The sequence below is a fragment of the Capra hircus genome, chromosome 24 (assembly GCF_001704415.2).
Source record: "Capra hircus breed San Clemente chromosome 24, ASM170441v1, whole genome shotgun sequence".
Classification (NCBI taxonomy): Eukaryota; Metazoa; Chordata; class Mammalia; order Artiodactyla; family Bovidae; genus Capra; species Capra hircus.
In genome coordinates, this window is record NC_030831.1 from 35,985,528 (window position 1) to 36,001,383 (window position 15,856).

At 44.5% G+C, this 15,856-nt stretch overlaps 1 protein-coding gene across 2 annotated transcripts in view; it reads right to left on the minus strand.

Annotated features, from left to right (window-relative positions):
• YES1 (YES proto-oncogene 1, Src family tyrosine kinase) overlaps positions 1-8,368 on the minus strand; it is a 63,846-nt gene extending 55,478 nt beyond the window's left edge. Inside the window, exon 1 of one of the 2 annotated variants that reach the window (XM_018039696.1) lies at positions 8,264-8,368. The gene's annotated coding sequence lies outside the window, so the exon portion shown is untranslated. Of the gene's footprint in view, positions 1-7,964; positions 7,984-8,263 lie in introns of those variants that run through there. The other variant, XM_018039697.1, reaches the window with a different exon arrangement.

A 15,856-nucleotide genomic window follows, 5' to 3' on the forward strand; every position in this document is an offset into this window, starting at 1 on the left:
GTACATTAATTTTCCATTACAAACCCAAACACGTAAAAGGAAAGCATTTGCTACAGTCTACTGTAATAAGCCATCTTTTTCAGCACATATAATATCTGACCTTGACACCTATTATGAAATATGCACCACAAAGCTACTTCCATTAAAAAGAAAAGTCTAGGTGTTGAAAATTCTCAGCCCCAATACAAACGCACACTTTAAAGAAAGAAAAAGATAAGAAATCCGCCTTTCCATCGCTGCTCCTTAACCCTAAGGAAGGCGTCTCACAAGAAACACGCTTGCTGTCAGTCATTCAGGCACATCAACTAGTCACGTGACCTCAGCAAATTTCATATCCTTGTTGATCCTCAATTTTCCTTTGTGTGTAATGAAAGCCTATCTTACACATGATTCTTCTGTGTTTTTGAAAAAGCATTTCAAAGATTTAAGTTAAACATGATAATGTATAGCAAAGCATATGTCATAAAACAGGTTTTATTCCTTCCTTACCCAACGCCTAAGAGGAGGAGTGAATGGGTATGAGACAGATAAAAGGATGTGAAAAAGAAAATCATAGACTCCGCATTCCGTCCACTGCCCAGTTTTCCCTTCTGCCTTCCTCGTTTTCGTTTCTCATTCCCAGTCTGCTTTGACCTGTTTCCATTTTTCACACTGTCCTACAGGGTCGGAGCAGGAGGCAAGCTTCAGTACAAGCGGGCGGGAGGAACTAGGGAAGCTCCTGTCCTTAGATCAAGCTTAGAGTCCTCACATCCTAATATGGAGCTCATAGCAGTAATTTTTAAATAGTGAAAAGCAAGGAAGGTGGGGAGAGAGGGTGGCTGGCAGAAATACAGGTTCACCTACTGTATAATCAGAGTATTTGGTAGGCCAGGTATTTCCTGTGTTCACGGAGCCTGGTGAGTTAAAAAAACCAAACCAAACCTGAAATTAATCAGAACATATTTGCCATTGAAACACTGCTATAACTGTATAACAGGCTTTTACAGGTAAACTCTAATGGGCTTCCAAAAATCTAACCAAAAAGACAAACCCTACAGAAAAGAACTTTTTCCAGAAAAAGTATTTTTACTTTCAACCTTACAACTGTAGCTTCCTTTCTTTTCCTCCTTCTCTTTTTTTCCCTTCCTTCTCTTTCTATTCAATACTCTGCAAACCTTAAAAAGCTAACCATTTTCAAATGCCCATGGCTTGTTCTAAATATTAATTACACATATTTAAGAAAAATATCCAGAACAATTAGTCTGCCCTTTTGTCAATTAAAAAGGTAAATTTGTTTTAACACTAATGGCTCTTTTCCTGACACAATGGGACAAAGGTGTCATCGAGTCATGACTGTTAACTGACATCACAACTATGAGCTTCAATGAATCAGTAAGTCCTCACTTTCCTAATTTTACTGCAAAATAAATCTGAAAAAAAATTTAAAAGCCTTGCTTTCAAATGTGTTTTTTACTAGTAAAACTTCTAGACAGGTGTTGGGGAGTCTGTGTATGTGAGTCACTAATACCTGTAAAGAACTAACATCTAGAAAAACATCAACTCAAGCCTTCCTGCCTAGAGAATTCAGTTTACTAGAATCTAAATCTATGCAGTGCAAAGAAAAGTTTCAGATGTATCACACCCTAATACCATCAAAAATCAGAGAAGTACTCTAATGGATTATCACACTAAGATCAATCTAAAAAATTCATAACAGCCTCCTAATTACAGCCAGCTCCACCCAACTGTGAATTCCTAGAAAGCAGTAGTCATGCTGCCACCATCTTCATAACTTCAAAACTGGCACTGTGTTTGCTGCATCATAGGTTTCATAAGGGCCCACTTATTGAATGGAATACACTGCATTTGCTTGAGGAAGTCCAGTGTTAAGCCCATGGGTCAATTTTTAACCCTAACTTTTACTTATATGATATCTAATTGGATCTCAAATTTTAGACTCCAAAGCATTTCCTTAACATTTTTATCAACATAAAACCGTTCAACTGTAGTAGAGTCACATAAGGCGTTAGAAAACATGTGGCCAAACTATACCCCCATTTCAAATGGTGAGACTGAGGCCTATGGAGTCCACTGAATTGACCAAGACTACATAGCTTAGTGGCCAAGAATCCACTTGCCAAAGCAGGAGACGCGGGTTCGATCCCTAGGTTGGAAAGATCCCCTCGACCAGGAAATAACAACGCACTCCAGTGTTCTTGCCTGGAGAATCCCATGAACAGAGGAGCCTGGCAGGCTGCAGCCCATGGGGTTGCAAGAGAGTCTGACATGACTGAGTGACTAAACACCAACACAGCTCTTTCCTGTCAGAAGTGGAGTTAAAATCCAGGTGGCCTTCCACCTTTTAGTCCTGTCCTTGTTACATTATGTTACCTTCTCTGCTTTTTTCCAAATGCTTGACTGCTGTTATTTTAAAAGTATCCGTAAGGTGGAAAATATCAATACTAATTGCATTAGAGTAAATGTTAAGAAATCCATTGGAGAAGGGAATGGCAACCCACTCCAGTATTCTTGCCTGGAGAATTCCATGGACAGAGAAACCTGGCAGACTACAGTCTGCGGGGTCGCAAAGAGAAGGACACGACTGAGCGACTAACACACACAAGAAATCAATAACCTTGCCATGGAATAGTTTTAAGTATTGACTCATGCAGCGAAAGCCACTGATTTTCTCTACTTCATCCAAATTTCTACTTAATGCTAAGAAACTGAAAGATACATTAAAAAAATTCAAGAAGTGACTATCTCCTGTAATCAATTTAGATCAACGCATTGTTAGGAACAGAGGCTGAAACCAGACAATCTTTAAATTTCAGTGGTCAGTCTTTACCTCCCAGTACTTCCTGTGTCCACCCCACCAATAATTCAGCAGACATACGCTATGACCTATGCATTCTTTCATATGTTACATCAAGAAGATGAAGATTTCTTCATCGTTTTGTCCTTGAATATATGAATGTTATTAAGTCATAATTATAATACTGACTGTCACTGATACCAAATGTATTTTCTTAGAATCTAAGATCTTGGGTTTTCAACATTCATTAAAATAGTAAAAAAAAAAAAAAAATTTAACATAAACTTTACTAAAAACTAGTACAACTTCAACAACAAAGTTTCCAGTTTATGTTAGAAATATAAAAATGATCTTTAAGTTCACATTTAAAGTTGAAACTTTTTAAACAGTTTTATAAAAGTGATTTTCTAGGCCAAAACTTTGAGGGTTAAAAATCTAAAGAACTTGTTTTAACATTAGCTTCTGAAAAAGCATTAAGTTACTTTTGCAAAATTTTAGTACCGGTATGTTCTTGCCTGGAGTATCCCAGGGACGGGGGAACATAGTGGGCTGCCGTCTATGGGATCGCACAGAGTCGGACACGACTGAAGCGCCTTAGCAGCAGCATACCTTAAAAACATGTGTGGACAGTCTGTGTATATAAACTCGTATAAATATACACTGAACCACATCCCTGTATACAATTCAAGATTTATTAAGGATTTATTCTCCTAGGGACTGATCTCAAAGATTCATGTCAAACAACTGCTTACCTCAGGTCAAGTATATCATGGTCATGAGAAGAAATAATTAGGAAGGAAGAACTATGCTTCGATACCAAGGTTCTATGGGAGCACAGAGAGTGGGGGTCAACACACCAGTGTCTTGTAGAGTATGTGCCACAATAACAATGTCAAGTGTGCAGTCTTCGGCACGTCTTTCCTCCTTTTGGCTATGTAAGTTTGAGAGCTACTTCTCCCAACACTCTCTATCCCCTACCCCAAACTGACCAAATCTTGAACCACTAAAATTCGAAAACCTGAACTAGCAAGGGGAACTACCTAGATCTTCCAATGGTATGGTAAAGAGGGGCTTCCTTGGTGGCCGGAGACAAGGGTTTGATCCTTGGGTGGAGCAGATCCTCTGGAAAAGGAAATGGCAACCCACTCCAGTATTTCTGCCTGGGAAATCCCATGGACAGAAGAGCCTGGCAGGCTACAGTCCATGAGGTCGCAAAGAGTCAGACATGACTGAACAACAACAACAACGGTAAAAGAGAGGACAAGATGTTGCTGCTCTCTGCTTGGCGTAATCATAAACTGAGAAATATTTCAGAACCTGCAACAATTTGCCCGCAGCATCTTCCAGGCTGGGGCTTGCCATATACAGCTGATGCTGTGTATGTGTTTGCTGATGTCCATGTTCTCATACCCCAGGAACAAAGGAAGAACAGGAAAAATAATCTGGGGTTCCCACTTGAAAACTCAAGCAGTCACAGGGGAGATGCCCTGTACAGCTAGCTCTAGAAATAATCCCTCTTGAAGGTCTTCCACTTCCTGGAAGAAAAGCTGAGAGTCCAAAGAACCTGTGTATCAGCTCTGCCACCCACCAAACAACAGAAACAGCAGCAGCACTTCCAAGAGACTTATAGCTTAAAGCAGCAGAGTATGTGGTTCATATAAGCTTCAGAGAATCTGAAATCCCATCTATACTCAAACAAGGGGCACTGCAGGGCACTGCTATGGTGGGAGGCGGGGTGGGGGGAAGCACGGCTCAGTCCATCAGTAACCTCATTGTACGTTACCCTGTACTCTCAACTATAGCATTCCCTCTCTGCCCTGGAGGGAAGTTCAAGATCTTAAAAGAATAACACCAGGTAAACCCAAGCCAGAGCAGGAGGTGTTGCTATCAAGTCTGCTAGTTCCAAGACAACAGTGGTGCTGCTGCAGCCAACGATTCCTTGGCACACAGACGTGTTAAAATGATACTGGCAGCGGCACCGGCTCTTCTCTTTCACCCTCTGCTGTTACTATAGCTCCTTTTGCTAAATCTGCCTCTGAGTTTAGACAGGAGCTGGATGGTTCATAATCATCCAGCAGCTGCAGCTGAGCAAGAGGCAGCCTAATTGTGGCGCTGGAGCAGCTGAGAGGAAGAAAAGAGAGACGACATACCCCACTGCAGCCACACACAAGACGGCCGCACACACCACCAACCAGATACCAAGATACTTTAAGAGGAACAGATGACTTCCTTTAAAGAAAAGCAGTTGTACCTCGCTAGAGGAACTTGTATTTGTGTTATAGACCTGTTTAAACGTGAACTCAAGGTGACCTAAGCCATGCAGCATTCTGAACAATGGAAGATCTTAACTAAAATTTCCTGTAAATATTTCACACAACAAAGCCAGCGCCACAAACATCACCATTATAACATAACTGAAAGTTCCTGTGATGTAAGAACGCGGCACAGACATGATCTCTTCAACTCTGCTTTTTACAGCAAGGCAAAGAAAGATCACGGCAACTATAGCAACCCATTCCATACAGCAAGTAAAGCACAAGGCAATGATTCACAGCATTTCAGAAACTCCAGTATCCTGGTGTCACCTAAACAAAACACTATCTCTTCAGGTGCTGTTCGGCACATCTTCATGAAGTCTGAGTAAACTAAAACTTATTTTAAGCTGATAATTTTAAGATATCCTTAAGAATATCAGAATGCAGGCTGAAATGACTGATCTGAAGGATTACTGTTCCAGAAAACTGAAAATGGATGAAAAGACCTACTGCTTTGATGCCACAGTTAAAATTTTGAGTCTTAATTACCACAACTTGCTGAAAAATAGGGTATATTTTATATCCGATGACAGAACAGTGTCCACTAGTTTAAAAACATACTCTGATTACCTACTATTTGCCATGTACAACATGCAAAAGTGAAGAAGAGTTAAAGCTAAATCTGGTGTCCTGTCTTAAAATATTAATGTAATTAATATGTTATTTACATGCAGAAGTAGTTACATACACCTGCTGGTTATCTGCCAGTTACCATTTAATAGGTCTAACCTGTTTGCAAATGGTCAACCCAAGCAGTGTTCTAAAGTCATCAAATATTAAGTTATTCCATGAAGTTCTTTATAAAGCACATTACACATAGGCTTCTTTAAAAAGGAAAAAAAAAAAGTTTCACATAGACTAAAACACAGATTCAGAAAAGCAATCATGGCTTAATGAACTACACACTTGCATCGCCCTTGTAGCCACCACCAGGTGAAAGAACATCACTCCAGGAGCCAGGTCCCAATCACAGTTTCCTCCCTCTCTAATCTTGGTACTTCTCTAGAAATCACTTCCTTGCAGGTTTTTAAAAAAATACATAGTTTTATCACCTAAGTTTGCATTCCAAGTCAACCAGACCTTGTGCTGCTCTTTAAACATTTTTGATATTAGGCTGCTGCTTTTTTTTTTTTTAGCTATAATGCAAATAGGAACTAATAAGCCCTGTCTATGCTAAAGAGATTAATTAGATTAAGAGCTAAATGCATATATAGAGAAAATGACATTATTTACTGCCTAAAGAGATGCAAAACTGACCTCTATTATAGAAACAAGACTTAGACCATGTATCAGTAATGTTTCATTTACACCGGTTCACTGCTATTCTTTTAAAATATTTACTATTTTAACACAACATATGAAGTTTTATTTGCACATTGGTTTTTCAGCTTGAGAACCTACTGATTTATAAAAACAACAACTTGAGCCATGTATTAATATTACACTTCACCCATAAGACAAATTCCACCTATCCCATAAGATAGGTCAAAGCTGTAATTTCACTTTCGGTTAAACAGAAAGGAGTCAACTTTGTGGTTTATGAAGTCAGCAAAAACATACTGCAAAATTAAAGCTATTATAACATTATGGTGGTTGCAGCAGAGTATGTATTTTAAGAGCCCTTTTATATTTTATCCTGGAAACGTGGATATGAACTGTCTTGTATTTAGATTCAGAGCAGTCATTTTTTTTTTTTCAAATTTAGGACCCAATGAATTGTCATCTAACATTCAAAATCTCCACTGAAGTTTAGCTAATATCCAAAAATTAAAATACAATTAAATATCCTTTTCTTAAAGGGTCAACTATGGCAGGGGTCTAATATATTAGTAAAACAGAATAAAATATAAATATTGAAATACAACTTTCTCACAGAATAGATGAAAACCCATACTTAATGCATACAAGATCCTCGGCTTGTAATACAGGACACTTCATTACCTGTCCATTGAAAGTGTTTCCTGTCCATTGTGTGCTAACCATTGTGCTAGTTAAGAATTAAATTTACCACTTTGCCTTAAATGCCTATAGTCACATGTATGTATTAGTAATATTTTCCTTAGCGTGTAGTTTTAACAACAGATAATTTAACAGGATGGCTTAAACACACTTAGAACTGTCAAGAAAACTTTGTCACTGCATTCCTGCAGCTGCAATGCACGAACATACCACAATCACATGTGTGTACGTGAGATCACCTATGTGCACGCACGTACCTGTGGGAACACACACACATAATAAATGGCATATACATAAAGTGTGATCCCAGTGGAGACTGAACTTTTCATTTCTCTAACAACTTACAAATCGTTAGACCATGTGTCAGGCTGTGCCTGTTTTAATTAATTAAGCAGAAAGTAATTCTACCCAATCCGAACAGCCTCGGGTCCCACCCACCACAAAACAAAATCAGTCCCTACATCGGACTTGATTTTCGAAGAGCTTCTTAAAACAACGCTGCCCCATGCCCAATAGAGCGAAAGCTGGAAGCAATTACCAAGAAGAAAAACACATTAAAACAAGATTTTCTATAACACATGCGGACAGAGAACCGAACCAAGGGGGGAGGCGGAGCGGCAGAACGGCTGTAAAAGTGCACGTTGAAAACGGCATATTTCCCAACCCCCAACCCAAAACAAAGGAAAACTTTAACATGTTGCGGTTTTCAATCAAACCAAGTGCAGCCGGAGGCTCCCCCGCTCCCCCGCCCCACCCCCGCCCGGACTCCCGGCACAGATGCCGTGGGCACAGCCGACCCGCGGACCCGCGACCCCGGGCCGGGAAGGGCCGCTGCCCCCGCCTCCCATTTCGGCCCGAAGGGGCCCCGCCGCCCCCTCGCCGGGCGGCCCGCCAACCTTACAGACGCGGATGCGGGACTCCCGCCGCTCCGGGGACCTTAGGTCGGACCTGGGCGGGACCGGGAAGGACTGGACGGGGCGGAGACCGAGCAGGGGGCGAGCAGGTAGCGCCGGGAAGGAGACACGCCCGCCGGGCTGGCCGGGCCGGGGGAGGGGAGAAGTTTCCCCCGAACTTCCCGACTCGGAGCGGCGGGGGCGGGAGCGGCGGCGCCTCCGGGCGCGCGCGGGCGCTGGGCCTAGCGCTGCGGGGCCAGGGTCGGCCGCCTCCGCCCGCGGGGTCCCCGCCGGCTCCTTACCTGCGCTCCGGCCGCGCTCGCATGAGTCGCCGCAGCAGCGGGGATGGGTGGCGGGGAGGGGGCGGCGGGCGGAGACCAGGCCCGCGGCGCCCGCTCCCGTCCTCCACCTCCTGGTCCCGGGCGCCGGGCGGCAGCGACGACGGCACAGCCGGCCTCCGGCTCTCCACTTGAGGAGGAGGGAATTCCCGGGCTCCCCACCCCGCGGCCTCACGCTCCACCTTCTCCCCGCGCGGGGCCGGCCCTCACTCCCGGCCCCGCCCCCCATGCCGGCCCGGGGGGCGGGGGCTACCTGCGTGCGCGGTCACCCGCTCACCGGAACTCGCGCCGCGCCCGGCCCGGCTCCAGCGACCCCGCCTTCCGGCGCCGCCGCCGCCGCCGTCGCGCGCGCCCCTTCGGGGGGCGGGTCGGCCCTCCGGCGGTCGCAGTCTGCTGCGAGACCGAGTCGCTAATCCCGACCCAACATGGCGGCGGGGCCCGGGGCGGCTTCCCGAGGCGGCTCAGACTGAGGGGGCGTGAGGAGGCGGCTTTTCTCCACGCGGAGAGCAGGCCCACAGCGCCCCCTCCCCGCTCGCGGACCCCGCGGCTGCCGCGCGAGATGGAGTGGGCTGCCCGCCCCCTCGCTTTCTCGCGTCCCTTCGCCCCGCTCTGTGTAGTGCCGAGGGCTTTGTTTTCGTGGGGGAGGACCAGGGAGTTTGGGGGGCTGGCTCTTGGCTCCTCGGTACTAGGCTTCCGCACCCTGTGTCGTGGGTAGTAAAATCTCAGTCGCGCCGCGTGAGCCAGGGGGGCGTTCCTAACACCCTCATCACCCGCCTGATTGCCGTCCAAAAACGCTCGCGTCTGGCCGCCTTCCGACCCGGGGATCCTGTCCAGCCCCGGGAGCTTCCTGTTGACTGTAGGTCGAACCAGCCTTGCCGGGAGAGGGGACCGAAGCCGAGTTCTGTTGGCGATTCTCCCGGTAATGGTGGTTTGGGCTTGAGCTTGGGACCGCGTGGTCTTAGGCGATGCTGGCGATGTCCCAGCGGAGGGACTGCGGGGCCGGGGGCGCCGGAGCGGGCGGCAGGTATTACTGTCCCATTTGACAGCTGTGGAAACTGAGGTTGCCACTCCGACCAAGGCAGAACACCCACCAAATAAGACTCCTATATTTTGCAGCCGGTCGCTAGACGGAAAGGGGAGAGTGTCCAGAAGGACCTGGAATTCTAAAATGTGGGCCAGTCAGTGTCAGAAAGGGCTGAGTGCGGAGTCTCTTCTGCTGAAATCACTGCCCTGTCAAACTCAAGTTAACTTTCTCTTCGTATTTCCTCTTTGGTGAGGTTATCAAAACTACTCATGTTGGGACTGTTGGTTTCCTTTGTGGTTTTTAGCGAAATTCAGAATCATCCTTGATAAACACAAAATGATACAATCATATGTGTCAGTATTCTGGTATTCTAGGAATTTAGGAAACTATATAAGGGTATGAAAAAAATTTTTCAGCTCACTAGATGAACCAAAGATAGGCTTAGACATTTACATTAACTAAAAGGTGCTTTAATATTAGATGTGGCTACCAAAGCCTCATTTGCTCTTGAGTGTCATGGGCATTAAAAATTTCGTGTTGTTTCACCAACCATGGTGGTCCACTGGTTAAGACTGCATTTCCACTGCAGAAAGCAGGAGGTTCCATCCCTAATCCAGGATCTAAGAGCCTCCCTGCCTCTTGGTTTGGCCAAAATAAATAAATGAATAAATAAACATGTCATGAAACTTAACATGTAACTTTTTTCTAACTAGAAAATAAATTCCTTGAACTGTTAACTTTTCTAAACTTCTTTATAAAATAGAGATTATATCTTTGTCCTAAACTCACCTTCAAAACAAAAACAAAAACACCTCTCAGCTTCATAAAATCAACTCTAAAATACTAGTTAAAATATGCTAAAATCACTTCTAAAATACTAAAGTCAACTCCATAAGGGGTGAGGCGGCTTTGAAAATCTTCTGTATGGAGTTTTAAAGGTGGGTGAGGGTGTCAAAATCTCTCCATGTTTCGTTACATTCACTTATCCTTGTTTTCTTCTCGTTAACCATCATTTTTATTTTATTTTTTTTTAACCTCATTCCCTGTTTTTTCTTTTGGAATTTTCATCTTAACATTAAGCTTCAGTCTGAATATTCTTGCAGACTTTTCAACGTTAAACTCAGTGGCTCATTTATTTCTAGGCATATTTAAAACAAATGGGACAGGACTCTTTGGGTGGTCCAGGGGTTAAGAATCCAACTGCCAATGCAGGGGACCCGGGTTCAGTCCCTGCTCCAGGAAGACCCCCACATGCTGTGGAGCAACTAAGCGTGAGCATCACAACTACTGAGCCCAAGGGACCACGGGCTGCACTAAAAGAAGCCACTGCAGAGAGAAGACCGCACCTGTTTAGCGCCTGCTACCTGAAAGTGAAAGCTGCTCAGTCCTGTGGACTTTGCAACCCCGTGGACTACACAGTCCATGGGATTCTCCAGGCCAGAATACTGGAGTGGGTAGCCTTTCCCTTCTCCAGGGGCTCTTCCTGACTGAGGAAGCTCAGACCTAAGGATTGAACTTAGGTCTCCCGCATTGCAGGCGGATTCTTTAACAGCTGAGCCACAAGGGAAGCTCCTACAACTAGAGAAATCTAGTTTCTGCTCTCTACAACTAGAGAAATCCTACACATAGCAATGAAGACCCAGCACAGCTAAAAATAAATACACACACAAACAAACAGGACAAAGAACCTCAGGTCTCACTAAGTTTGGTTTAATAGAAGTTGCTTTCAAGTGATTTCTGTTCATTTGTGAAAAGGACAAATGAAGAAGCACAGCCTCCCACAGGGCAGGGAGATGTGCTATGCATTAACCTTATGGGTTAAGGGTTCAGGAGTCATAAGGAGCCCAAATCATGGGGTCCCTGGGTGAGTCTGTCGGACAAAGCGGAAAGCTTGAAATAAATGAGTGAGATGTGTTAAGTCCTTGCAAAAGTGAAACGCAAAATTTAAGTTTATTAATACTTACAATTACTTGACTGATGTACAGTTTACAGTACATTTGGAGTTTTAGCTGGGCCACACCCCCTCACCCTGGAACATCTGATTCTGCCAGGAAATGGTTGTGTTTGGTATAAACCTCTCCTACCTGCCGTCAGTCATCTGCTGCTGCCGCCTCCATCACTCAGGCTGTGATGATAATCTTCTCTTCCTGTTAACTAGAGAGCCTTGTATTCCTACAGGGGGTGCATGCACTGGTCTCTGCTCTTTATCCTCACTACCACCCCCTACCAAAAAATGCCTTCCACCAGGCTTGAAGTACCTGCCCAAAGCTTGGCACTCCTTGGGTCCACTCTGTGCCTCAGGTTATCTTCACCACCCCAGGCTTGCCTCCTCCACCTGGCCAATTAGGGCAAACATGAGGAGCCCTCTAAGCAAAGATTTGGAAAATCAGGCAAAAGGAAATTATTCATCCTTGAATATTAGGCTCATTGTGCCAAGCTCCGTGGAGAGGTGCCATAACCCATCCATTTCTGATACCTTTGTTGTTTCACAGACTGGTGCTCAACTGGGCAATGCACTGGATGTGTAAGGACATCTCCGACAATGAATAGACATAAGAAATGGCAGTCTTACACGAGCTTCAGCAAATCCAACCCATCTTTTTGCCCTATTTTGTTGCTCTCTCCAGTGTCTAATTTCTTGACCACCTGGTCTATGATCTTAGATTTCCTCCAAGCTCCAGGACAATTTTTTGGAAATCTAGTCTTTGCTGTTGGAATCTATTCTAGGGTCATCCTGGTTTATTTCTGTGACTTCAGTTCTTCCTAGGTCTCCTGCATTTTGGTCCCAGGGCTGTTACATATAGACAAGCCCCTACCAGCGTCAGCAGTCTTACCCCCACCCCCCACCCCGCACCACTTTGCCTATTCCTAAGTATTTTATTTGGTTGCACAAAATGGCATGTGAGATTTTACTTCTCCAACCAGGGACTGAACCAGTGCCCCCTGCAGGGGAAGTGCGGAGTCATAATCACTGGACCACCAGGGAAGTCCCTGCCTGTTCCTAGACATTGTTGTTTTTCTTTCACTAAGTTGTGTCTGGCTCTTTGCAACCCCATGAACTACAGATTGTTGGGCCCCTCTGTCCTCCATTATCTCCCAGAGTTTGTTCAAATTCACGTCCATTGAGTCAGTGATGCTATCTAACCATCTGATCCTCAGTCACCCTCTTCTCCTTTTGCCTTCCATCCTTCCCAGCTTCAGGGTCTTTTCCAAGGAGCCGAAGAGGCAGCTCTTTGCATCAGGTGGCCAAACTATTGGAGCTTCAGCTTCAGCATCAGTCCTTTCAATGAATATTCAGGGTTTATTTTCTTTAGGATGGCCTCTTTTGATCTCCTTGCAGTCCAAGGAACTCTCAAGAGTCTTCTCCATCACTACAATTCGAAAGCATCAATTCTTCGCGGCTCAGCCTTTTTTATGGTCCAACTCTCACATCCATACATGACTACTGGAAAAACCATAGCTTTGACTATACAGACCTTTGTTGGCAAAGTGATGTCTCTGCTTTTTAATATGCTGTCTTAGGATTGTCATAGCTTTTCTTCCAAGAAGCAAGCATCTTTTGGTTTCAGGGCTGCAGTCACTGTCTGCAGTGATTTTGGAGCCCGGGAAAATAAAATCTGCCACTGTTTGCACTTCTTTGCTTCTATTTCCCAGAAAGTGATGGTATCAGATGCCATGATCTTACTTTTTCTAATGTTAAGTTTGAGTTTCAAGGCAACCAGCTTCAAAACTGCTATCATAGGACAGAGTAAGGAACCAGGTTGGGAGCTGGGAAGTCTGAGGTTATGGCTGAGGTTCCTAGGTAATCTGCCTTAGCCATGCCTTCAGACTTTCCTGTCCTCAACCTGGCTCCTTACTCTGTCCTGTGACAGCAGTTTCGAAGCTGGATGGCACTTGGCATCTTCTCACATGCCCTCCACCTCACAGAGTACAGCGGACACACAGACTGCAGTGGACACCTTTTGAAGGTGTCTGTGGAACCCAAGGTCCTCTCCTCTGAGAACCCCGCCTCTGCCAATAGCCGGTGTGTAGCCCTTTGGTCTGAGTATCCCAACTGTCAGGCTCTAGCTTGAAATTTGGAATTTGGAGGAAGTGACACAAAGGTGACTCAGATTATTCCTGGTGGGGAGGTGGAGTCGAGGGTCCAGTGGCAGTAGGTGAGTCTCCAGGGGTGGGGGCAGGGGAGCCAGGAGCAGCAGACAGTGGTTTTCAGAGAGAGAACAAAGCAGACTTACAGTGAGAAGCCTGTGTGCAGGTAAGAGCTTGTAGGACCCCAGTGGTAACTCTACTTGCCTTGAGCCACACATAAGACCCCAAGAGGGGAACACAGCTGGCCAATCAGCCCCACCTCTGGCTGCCCGGGGGCGTCACTGCTTTTAGATCGCAGCACAGAAGCACATACATACCTCTTCTCCTAGAGCAGCGGTTCCCAGCCCTTTGGGCACCAGACCAGTTTTGTGGAAGACAATTTTTCCACGGACCCAGGTGGAAGGGGATGGTTTTGGGATGATTCAAGTATGTTACATTTATTGTGCACTTTATTTCTATTATTATTACTCTGGCTTCATCTCAGATCATCAGGCATCAGATCCTGGGAGTAGGTGACCCCTATTCTAGAACACCACCTCCATCCTCAAAAGACTTCTCAACACAGCAATTCAGGCAGCAGACACCTGAAATTGACATTAGATGTTGAAGCCCATTTGCTAGCTCTGCCCTATAGGCTTGTAATTTCCTCCCAGGATCTATATTTGCAATTCCTGTAGCCATTACCCAGTGGTTGGCCTGATACATTAAGCCGATGTGTGGTCAGAATAAGTCAGTGACTCTGACAGTGAGTTTAAACCCCCGACTAAAATTGCTACCAGATTGCTACTTCCTGGAAATCTTTTACAAATGGGTTATAGAAAGTAGAACATAACTTTGCTTGAAGGCAAGAAGTTAGAATGTTTACCTACATCAAAGATTTAGAAAAGAAACTGCAAGTCAGTCAGGCTCTTATCTCTTGAATTAACTGACATCAGATCATAAAACATAAAGGACTGGAATCAGGGAACTTTATATTTTTAAATATTTTGCAAGCTAACTTTGCAATCTGGTTAAAAATACGTTTAGAATAAATCTGTGTTTTTGAAAACCTCTTTAGGCCTTCTTTTCGTATTTTCAGTGGTATAGATCATTATTTTTTACATCTGTGAGCAATTAAAAATCAGACAAGATCTTATTATGTGATGTAAACCATAATGCATTTTTAATCCTTTAGCAAAGTGCATTTATGCTTATTTTACTTGTATATGAAAAGGGCTTTTCAGTACTTGAAATAGCTCTTCCTTCTAAGGGAATAAGTGTTAGTTGCTCAGTCGTGTCTGACACCTTGTGACCCCATGGACTGTAGCCTAACCAGCTCCTCTGCGCATGGAATTCTCCAGGCAAGAATACTGGAGTGTGTTTCCATTCCCTTCTCCGGGGGATCTTCCCACCCAGAGATTGAACCAGGGTCTCCTGCATTGCAGGCAGATTCTTTGCCATCGAACCACCAGGGAAGCCCCTTAAGGGAATAAGGTACACAACAAATACTTAACGTAACCCACTCCAGTGTTCTTGCCTGGAGAATCCCAGGGACAGGGGAGCCTGGTGGGCTGCCGTCTATGGGGTCGCAGAGTCGGACATGACTGAAGCGACTTAGCAGCAGTAGCAGCATGTTTTGATGAAATGTCCTGTGAATGAATTACTGTGACCAACAATACAGATACTAGTATTACCTGCATCTTTCACTGAATGCTCATAAACACCCTGGAGGTTGGCAGTAATATTCCCATTTGAAGATTTGATCCCTCCAGCTTGGAGAGGTTAAACACCACACAGCTAATAAGAGGAAATGCTCAAAAACCTGTTCTACAGAAAGTCACTGTGATTGCATAAAAGAATTTTTCTTTTTTAGTGTTATTTCAATGACTATGTAAAACTGCATTTATTTCTCCAAATTCTAAAATAATTAAAATTGGTAAACTGCCTTTATAAGTAGGAAATGCAAATAAAAAATGTGGGATTCTGGGACTTCCCTGGTGGTGCAGTGGTTAGGACCCAGCACTTCCACTGACGTGGGCCTGGGTTCAATACCTAGTTAGGGAACTACAATCCCACAAGCTGCTCAGCATGACCAAAAAAATAAATAAACAAAAATTTTTTAAAAACAATGTGGGATTCTGTGCTTCCCTGGTGGCTCAGACAATAAAGAATCTGCCTGCAATGCAGGAGACCCAGGTTCAATCCCTGGGTTGGGAAGATGCCCTGGAGAAGGCAATGGCAACTCACTCCAGTATTCTTACCTGGAGAATCCCATGGACAGAGGAGCCTAATGGGCTACAGTCCATGGAGTCTCAAAGAGTTAGACACAACTGAGCAACTAAACTTTTCACTTCATTTTATATCTTCATATTCTATTTCTAATCCTGCCTTTGCTGTCATGTGAAAGCCACTTATTAAAAAAATGTGGGATTCTACAAATTCATAGGAAATTCTTTATTGGGTAA